General features: G+C 39.3%; 1 non-coding gene across 1 annotated transcript; it reads left to right on the top strand.

The window, feature by feature from the left end:
• Positions 1-4,075: 4,075 nt before the first annotated feature.
• Positions 4,076-4,148, top strand: TRNAG-CCC (transfer RNA glycine (anticodon CCC)). Its single transcript has one exon. It is a non-coding gene; the product is annotated as a tRNA-Gly (tRNA).
• The last annotated feature ends 5,268 nt before the right edge of the window (positions 4,149-9,416 follow it).

The following is a 9,416-nucleotide window of genomic DNA, read 5'->3' as shown; positions in this document are numbered from 1 at the left end:
GCATTATCCACCTGGCTAAGTGGGATGAGCCAAAGAAAGGCAGGAAGACCTTAAAGGTAGCTTAAGAACAGTCTGAAACAAGAGGTTGTGTGATCTAGGGGCCATTTAAAGATTTCATGTTGCTTTTGTAAAATCTCTCTTCCACCAGCCCGTATTAAGAGAAAAAATTCCTCGTGGCCAGAGTTCAGTACAAATCTCCCAGCACCACGGAGTTGCAGACCTTCCCCAATATGTTGCCATTTTTAGTAAGTAGCACAATCATACTGAAAGATCCATTTTAAAAGGCCTTGTCTCCCCTCTGACCCTTCCCCTCGCAGCCTCCACCCCCAAATATGCACACACTGCCAATAGGTCTCCCATCAAAGCCCCAGCTGAAAATACCCTCAGCTGTTGGCTTCTGTTATAGTTTTCACTACAGACCCACAGTCTCATAGGCACCCAGTGATAACACAGAGGGAATTCAAGAAATGCCACTGAACACACAGGCTCAAATGCAGCTTCCCTGAGCTGGAAGGGTATGAGCAGGCTCCCCAGATCCCTCACAAAAAGAGGCCACCTCCCCTTTGCTGGTGGCCCACACCCCTCAAAAAATAAACCAAGCAAGGAGGGGAAAGCAGCTTTGGAACACTCAGGAATCTACACACAACTTCCCCATACCCTGCTGTCTCCCAGAGATTTCTTTTCCTAATCTGGCTCCATGAGCAGTGGGTCACCAGAAATCCTAATCTGGCTCTGGAGGAAAGTTCAGGATGGTAAGATATGGGTACAGCCTAAGTGTTAGGATCGCCCCACCCACCTTCACAGTGAGGGAAAGCCAGGCTGGTCTGAGCATCACCCAGAGTTTCATACTGGAAGGCAGCCCCTGCAAAAACCTGTGCCCAGAGAAAGCACGAGCTGTGCACACAGTGTACTATATAATCAGAACAGGTGAAAATGTTCTTCCTCTGGTATGTTTAGCATATGTCCATTTTCCTCTGCTGGTGAGTACCACTGGTTTTCCTTTTCCTGACCCCTTTTTTGCTGGTTGTCTTTCCATATAAATTTCAAAGTTGTAGCCAAACAAGAATTAACATCATACCAGAAAGAGCCCTTTAAGATAGTGTAGGAGACAAAGATGAAGACTCAACAGTTTCTATGCTATATCCTACACATCTTCATGCAGCTACTTTTAATGACACCTCTGGCCCATCCTCTTTGAATTGTGGTTCCTGCCTATAGGCAAACCAAAACTTGGCCACCATGGGAGTAATAACAGCTTAAAGTAGCTACAGCTATGGATATAATCAGAACCATGATGTGGTGACAAGGTTTCTATGGAGGTTTAAAATAATGCTAGAGTATCACTCAACAGCTTACAACTGCTGCAGCCTCCCCTGGGGTTCTTGCCCCCAGCACCACACTGGAGATGGGATTGTTAGTCATAAAATGTTCTTGGGACAGTGTGATGGCAGCAATAAGCCATGGATTAAACTGGACCAGTTCTAACACCCCTTTCGACTCACATATCTGGGAATATACAGGTCTTCAGTTTATATGGAGGGGAGGCTGGGGGTCAGACCCAAGCAGCCTCCTGCAAAGAAGGAGGTACCCAAAAGATGACCAGACCTCAGGGTTCAAGACTTCCTATTTGCCTGATGAGCCTGACAAGAGGTTAATATCCAAAACATACAAACAGCTCACACAACTCATTATCAAAAAAATAACCGAATTGAAAAATGGGCAGAAGATCTAAATAGACATTTCTCCAAAGAAGACATACAGATAGATGGTCAACAGGCACATGGAAAGATGCTCAACATCGATAATTATTAGAGAAATGTAAATCAAAACCACAATGACGTACCACCTCACACTGGTCAGAATGACCATCATCAAAAAGTCTACAAATAATAAATGCTAGGGCTTCCCTGGTGGCGCAGTGGTTGAGAGTCCGCCTGACGACGCAGGGGACACAGGTTCGTGCCCCGGTCCGGGAGGATCCCACATGCCACGGAGCGGCTGGGCCCGTGAGCCATGGCCGCTGGGCCTGCGCGTCCGGAGCCTGTGCTCCTCAACGGGAGAGGCCACAATAGTGAAAGGCCCGCGTACCGCAAAAAAAAAAAAAAACAAAACAACAACAACAAAAATAATAAATGCTAGAGAGGATGTGGAGAAAAGGGAACCCTCCTATATTGTTGGTGGGAATGTAAGTTGGTACAGCCACTGTGGAGAACAGTATGGAGGTTCCTCAGAAAACTAAAAATCGAATTACCATATGATACAGCTATCCCATTCCTGGGCATATATCCAGAAAAAAATGAAAACACTAATTCGAAAAGATACATTCACCCCAGTGTTCATAGTAGCACTATTTATAAGAGCCAAGGCATGGAAACAACCAAAGTGCCCATCAACAGACGACTGGTTTAAGATCATGTGGAATATAGATAGATAGATAGATAGATAGATAGATAGATAGACAGATAGATATGTATATTATATATGTATATATGTGTGTATATATATATGTGTATATATACATATATATATATATGTTACTCGGCCATAAAAAAAGAATGAAATATTGCCATTTGCAGCAACATGGATGGATCTAGAGAATATCATACTAAGTGAAGTAAGTCAGAGAGAGACAAGTATTATATGATATCACTTACATGTGTAATCTGAAAAATAATACAAATGAATGTATATACAAAAAGAAACAGACTCACAGACATAGAAAAAAAACTTATGCTACCAAGGGGAAAAGGGAAGGAGTGAGGGGGATAAATTAGGACTATGAGATTAACAGATACAAACTACTATACATAAAATAGATAAGCAACAATTATTTACTGTATACCACAGGGAACTATATTCAATATCTTGTAATAACCTATAATGGAAAAGAATCTGAAAAAATATATTAATATATATAACTGAATCACTTTGATATACACTTAAAACTAACACAATGCTGTAAGTCAACTATACTTCAATAAAAAAAATTGACGAGGGACTTCCCTGGTGGCGCAGTGGTTAAGACTCCACGCTCCCAGTGCAGGGTTCGATCCCTGGTCAGGGAACTAGATCCCACATGCATGCTGCAACTAAGGAGCCTGCGAGCTGCAACTAAGACCCAGAGCAAACAAATAAATAAATAAAATAACATAAAAACTTTAAAAAAAATTGATGAGTGAAGAAACAAAAGCAAGACAAAGAAGCAAAAGTATTTCCTGTTTACAGAGAGAAGTAGAACTTCTTTTTTTTCTCTTTCTATGCCAACCTAGCTTTAGTTTTTAAATTAGGGCTATAAATTACATAAAATTTATGCTTTTTATTGTACATTTTTGCTTGTTTTGACAAACACACCAATCATGTAACCATTACAATCAAGATATTAAACAGTTACATCATCCCCCACACCTTCCAATTTTCCCATACCACTTTGTAGTTGTCTTAGTCCATTTGGACTGCTATAACTAAATACAAGAGATGAGGTGGCTAACAAACAACAAACACAGTTCTAGAGCCTAGGAAGTCCAAGATTATGGTGCTGACAGATTTGGCATCTGATGAACTTTTCCTGGTTCATAGACAGCCTTCTTTTTGCTGTGTTCTCTCATGGTGAAAGGGGGCATGGGAGCTTTCTTGGCCTTCTCTTATAAGGCCACTAATCCCATTCATGAGGGCTCCACCCTCAAGACCTAGTCACCTCCTAAAGGCCCACTCTTAACCTTGGGAATTTGGTTTCAACATATGAACTTTGGGGGAACACAGACATTCTGACCATATCAGTAGTCAATCTTTTTTCCATTCCCAGCCCCTAGCAACCACTGTGTTTTCCAGAACATCATATAAATTAAGTCGTCAGTGCAGTCTTGTTAGACTGGCTTCTTCCACATAGCATAATGCATCGAGATCCATCCCTGTTATTGGGAATATCAGTAACTTGTTCTTTTTTGAATATAATTTTATTTATGGAATTATTTGCATGTTTGTTTATCTTTTCACCAATTGAAAGATATTTTCTGCCTAGGTTTTGGTGATCATGAATAAAGCCACTATAAAAATTAATGTACACGTTTTGGGGACTTCCCTGGTGGTCCAGTGGATAAGACTCTGCACTCCCAATGCAGAGGGCCCAGGTTTGATCTCTGGTCAGGGAACTAGATCCTGCATGCCACAACTAAAGATCCCACATGTGGCAACTAAAAAGATCCCACATGCCACAACAAAGATCCCACATGCAGCAGCGAATATCCCATGTGCCACAACTAAGACCCAGTGCAGCCAAATAAATAATTTTGTTTTCAATTAATGTACAGATTTTGGCCTGGACATAAATTTTCATTTCACTTTGGTAAGTACCTGGGACTGAGGCTGCTGCATCATATGGTAAGTGTGTGTTGAACTTTATTCAAAACCGCCAAACTGTTTTCTAAAGTGCTTATGCCGTTTTGCATTCACACTAGCAATGGATGAGAGTTTCTGTTACTCTACATCCTTGTCAGCACTTGACATTGTCAGTTATAGTTTCTTTTGAAACACATAACAATCTTGTTCTTTAGAAAATGAAGCTGAGGTGCTTCCCTGGTGGCACAGTGATTAAGAATCTGCCTACCAATGCGGGGGACATGGGTTCAAGCCCTGGTCTGGGAAGATCCCACATGCTGCGGAGCAACTAAGCCCCGTGTGCCACAACTACTGAGCCTGCGAGCCACAGCTACTAAGCCTGTGCACCACAACTACTGAAGCCTGCACACCTAGAGCCCGTGCTCCACAACAAGAGAAGGAACCACAATGAGAAGCCCGTGCACCACAACGAAGAGTAGCAGCCCCTGCCCACCGCAACTAGCGAAAGCCCGTGCGCAGTAATGAAGACCCAATGCAGCTAAAAATAAATAAATAAATAAATTTATTTTTTAAAAAAAAGAAGAAAATGAAGCTGAGCCAGTAAGGATGTGTGAATTTTTCAGCTGACTAAATAGTTGGGCCAGAATTTGAACTCAGAACCCTAGACAGTCCTAGACTAGGTTTAGCTCAGTGTTTTAACTTGCTCAAATTCCACCTCCTTCTACACAGCTCTGTGGTAATCAGATAGCACAAAAAGAAAAGAAAATAACCCAATTAAAAATGGATGTAGGATTTGAATAAGGATTTCTTCAAAGAAGGTATATGAATGACTAATAAGCACATGGCAAGATGTTCAACATTGTTAGCCATCAGAGAAATGCAAATCAAAGCTATAATGAGATATCACTTCACATCTACCAGTATGGCTATAATCAAAAACCAGAAAATAACAAGTGTTGGTGAGGATGCAAAGAAATTGCAACCCTCATACACTGCTGGTGGGAATGTAAAATGGTACAGTCACTTTGGAAACAGTACAGAAGTTCTTCAAAATATTAAACATAGAGTTACCATATGCCTCAAAAATTCTCACTTCTAGGTACCCAAGAGAATTGAAAACATATCTTCATATGAAAACTTGGACACAAATGTTCATGGCAGCACTATTTATATTAGCCAAAAAGTGGAAACGGTGCAAATATCCATCAACTGATTAATGGTAAACAAAATGTGTTATACCCACATGATGGAATATTGTTCCACCATGAAAAGGAATGAAGTTCTGATACATGCTACCACATAGATTAACCTTGAGAAAATTATGCAAAGTGAAATAAGCCAGACACAAAAGGCCATATATTGCATGATTCCACTTATATGAAACATTCAGAATAGGCAAGTCCACAGAGACAGAAAGTTAGATTAGTGGTTGCAAGGGGCTGGGGGAAGACGGAATGGAGAGTGACTGCTAATGGGTATGAGGTTTCCTTTGGGGGTAATAAAAATGTTCTGGAATTATATAGAGATGATGATTATTCAACTTTATGAATACACTAAAAACCACTGAATTTCATCTTTCAAAGAGTGAACTTTGTGATACGTAAATTTATCTCAATAAAGCAGTTAGGAAAGGAAAAAAGTAGGTGTATATGTGTAAATGTTCTGACTTGGGGAAAAGTGTGGGGAGAGGAAGGTATGATGGTGCAAGAACCAAACCTGGGGATGAAGACCCAACTTCACCCTTACTGCTCTATGACTTTGTAAAAATCCACTTACTCTTTTGATTCTTGGTTTCTTCATTTGAAAAATAGGGAAAATATCCCCCTCAAAGTGATTTTATATGGGTCAGAGACGATCTTATAACCTATAAATTGCTATTTAAATGTTAGCTCTAACCCTAAAGTCTTGAATTTTTCTCTGAAATGGTAATTCTCTTTCCATAAAATTTGAGCTCAAGAGTATCCTTTGCAGATTCTGGTCCTTCCCCCAGCCCTCAGTACTTAACAGAGTGTTCAGCATAGTGATTTAGACTTACTTAACAATTGAGCAGCAGTGTGGAACTAGGACTATAAACATAAATAAGATTTACTTGTGTCTTCAGGAAGGTCAGTCAAGTTGGGTGGGAGTAGGAGACAGATATCTAAATTTGTAAGTATAATGCATGTGCATGTAATTACAGTGAGATGAGCAGGTGATCATGCGTACGCATCCACCCTTTTCAACAAGTATCTCCTGGAGAAAAAAGATGAAGATTTGTTGGTTGGGAATTTGTGTCTCCCACCATTGGATCCTGCATGCTTCCAATAGGAGGACAGGGTTGAACATGTTTCAAAAAGATTTCTAAAGATTTATGATGTTGGCTATTTAAGGAAATAAAAATATCACTAACAGAACAGTATGGAGGTTCCTTAAAAAACTAAAAATAGAATTAACATATGACCCAGCAATCCCACTACTGGGCATATACCCAGAGAAAACCATAATTCAAAAAGACACATGCACCCCAATGTTCATTGCAGCACTATTTACAACAGCCAGGTCATGGAAGCAACCTAAATGCCCATCAACAGACGAATGGATAAAGAAGATGTGGTACATATATACAATGGAATATTACTCAGCCATGAAAAAGAAATGAAACTGGGTCATTTACAGAGACGTGGATGGACCTAGAGACTGTCATACAGAGTGAAGTAAGTCAGAAAGAGAACAACAAATATCGTATATTAACGCATATATGTGGAATCTAGAAAAATGGTACAGATGAACCGGTTTGCAGGGCAGGGGCAGAGACACGGATGTAGAGAACAAACGTATGGACACCAAGGGGGGAAAGCGGGGTTGGGGGGTGGTGGTGGGATGAATTGGGAGATAGGGATTAACATATATACACTGATATGTATAGAATAGATAACTGATAAGAACCTACTGTATAAATAAATAAATAAAATTCAAAAAAAAATTCTTTTCCAATGGAAATTCTATTCCTGAAACACTCACCAAAATAATAATAGAAAGGATCTTCACCAACCTGATTAAGGCATCCACAAATAACCTACAGGTAACATAATTGTTATTGTTGAAACTCTTCCATTTTGATGGATTTGCAGTTTCTCTTTGTAGTATTTATTCTTGTTTGATAAAGTCAGCTTTATTGAGGTGAAATTTACATACAATAAAATTCACCCATTTTAAGCATACATTTCAAAGTATTTTTTAAAATATGGTCACATAGCCATCACTACAATCATGATATAGACAACCCCTCTGCCTCTATGCAGCAAATCCTGTCTTCACATCCACCACCTGCTCCAGTCTCTAGAAAGCACTAATATTCAGTCACTATAGATTTTCCTTTTCTAGAATTTCATATAAATGGAATTCTACAATGCACATTATTTTGTGCCTGGCTTATTTTACTTAGTATAATGCTTTTCACATTCACCCCAAATTTTGTGTGCATCTGTGGGTAGCTATTTTTTAATGCTAAGCTGTATTCCACTTTATGGGTGAATCACATTTGTTTATCCATTCACCAGTTGAGGTTTGGGTAGTCTCCAGTTTGGAGCTATTATGAATAAAGCTGTAATTATTATTTGTATAAGTCTCTGTGTGGACATATATTTTATTTCTTTGAGGGAAATACCTAGAAAGGGGTATTGCTAAGTCATATAGTTGAAGTGTGTGTTTAACTTAAAAAGAAAAAAAACGTCAAATTTCCAAAAGGCCTGTTGCATTTTTATTCCTACAAGAAGTGTATGAGTCCCAGTCGTTATACCTCCTAGCCAACCGTTGCATTTTATTATCTGCTGAGGTTTTAATCTGCATTTTCTAAATAACTAATGATGAGCATCTTTTGTGCCTAGTTGTCATCTGTGTATCTTCTTTAGTGAAGTGTTTGCTAGAATATTTTGACTATTAGGTTATTTGTTCTCTTATTGAGTGACTTAAAATCTTTTTATAATGTGAACACAGGTCTTTTACTAGATACGTGTTTTGTATATCTATTCTCCTAGTGTGCGGCTTATCTTTTCATTTATTTGAGAGTGCTTTTTTTTTTTTTTTTTTTTTTTTTTGCGGTACGCGGGCCTCTCACTGTTGTGGCCTCTCCCGTTGCGGAGCACAGGCTCTGGACGCACAGGCTCAGTGGCCCTGGCTCACAGGCCTAGCCGTTCCACGGCATGTGGGATCTTCCCAGACCGGGGCACGAACCCGTGTCCCCTGCATCAGCAGGCGGACTCTCAACCACTGCGCCACCAGGGAAGCCCTGAGAGTGCTTTTAAAGAGCTTTTGCTTTAATTTTGAAGAAGTCTACAAAAATTATCAATGTTTTCTTTTATGGTTTGTGGTTTTTGTGTAAGAAATGTTTGTCTAACCAAAGGCTTCAAAAACATTAGATAACTGCTTTGTTTACAAATTAGATATCATATTAAAATAACGATTGTGTAAAAAAAAATATCACTAACATATGATTGCTAATAGAATGGGAACTTGAAAAATATCATATTTCTGCAGTGAAGGGCCATTCTTAGCTCACCCTCTTTCCTGGTAAACTTCTGATTATTTTGTCTTTAAAATCCTAATAAAAACATCATGTAATTCCCTCCAACACCATGTTCAAAGCAAAGCAACAGTGAGAGGATCAGCCCATGAATTTTCTAAGTTATTTATAGGGCTAAAGCCCCACAAGGGAGGCATTAGATGCACCCACTTCTATTAGATCATATGTTGTTCATAATGGGTTCCTGGAAATCCAGTTGTCTTTTCCTAGGACCCCAGGATGTTATGACCAAAAATATATATTTCAAAACCTCTCCACCTCCAAAGCCCTGCTCAAAAGAAGTTTTGCTGCAGCTTTTAGTTGTTAATATTGAAATACTTCCATTGATGATTATTTGGCGTAGCAAGTTTCAAAACCTTGGTATTTGGAATAGTTCGCTAATGTTTTCTTAAATTACATCCTCTTGTGGGTCCATAAAATCCCAAAGTTATTACAAATAAATAAATGGAGTTTCTCTTCATGATGTAAACCAGCTTTCAATGAAGTCATTGAGGGGAAGTTTGGTTTGGATGAAAGAAGC

This window comes from Lipotes vexillifer, unplaced genomic scaffold, assembly GCF_000442215.2.
Source record: "Lipotes vexillifer unplaced genomic scaffold, Lipotes_vexillifer_v1.1 scaffold241, whole genome shotgun sequence".
Taxonomy (NCBI): domain Eukaryota; kingdom Metazoa; phylum Chordata; class Mammalia; order Artiodactyla; family Lipotidae; genus Lipotes; species Lipotes vexillifer.
The sequence above is the reverse complement of the archived record's forward strand: the minus strand, read 5'-3'. Positions and strand labels throughout refer to the sequence as shown.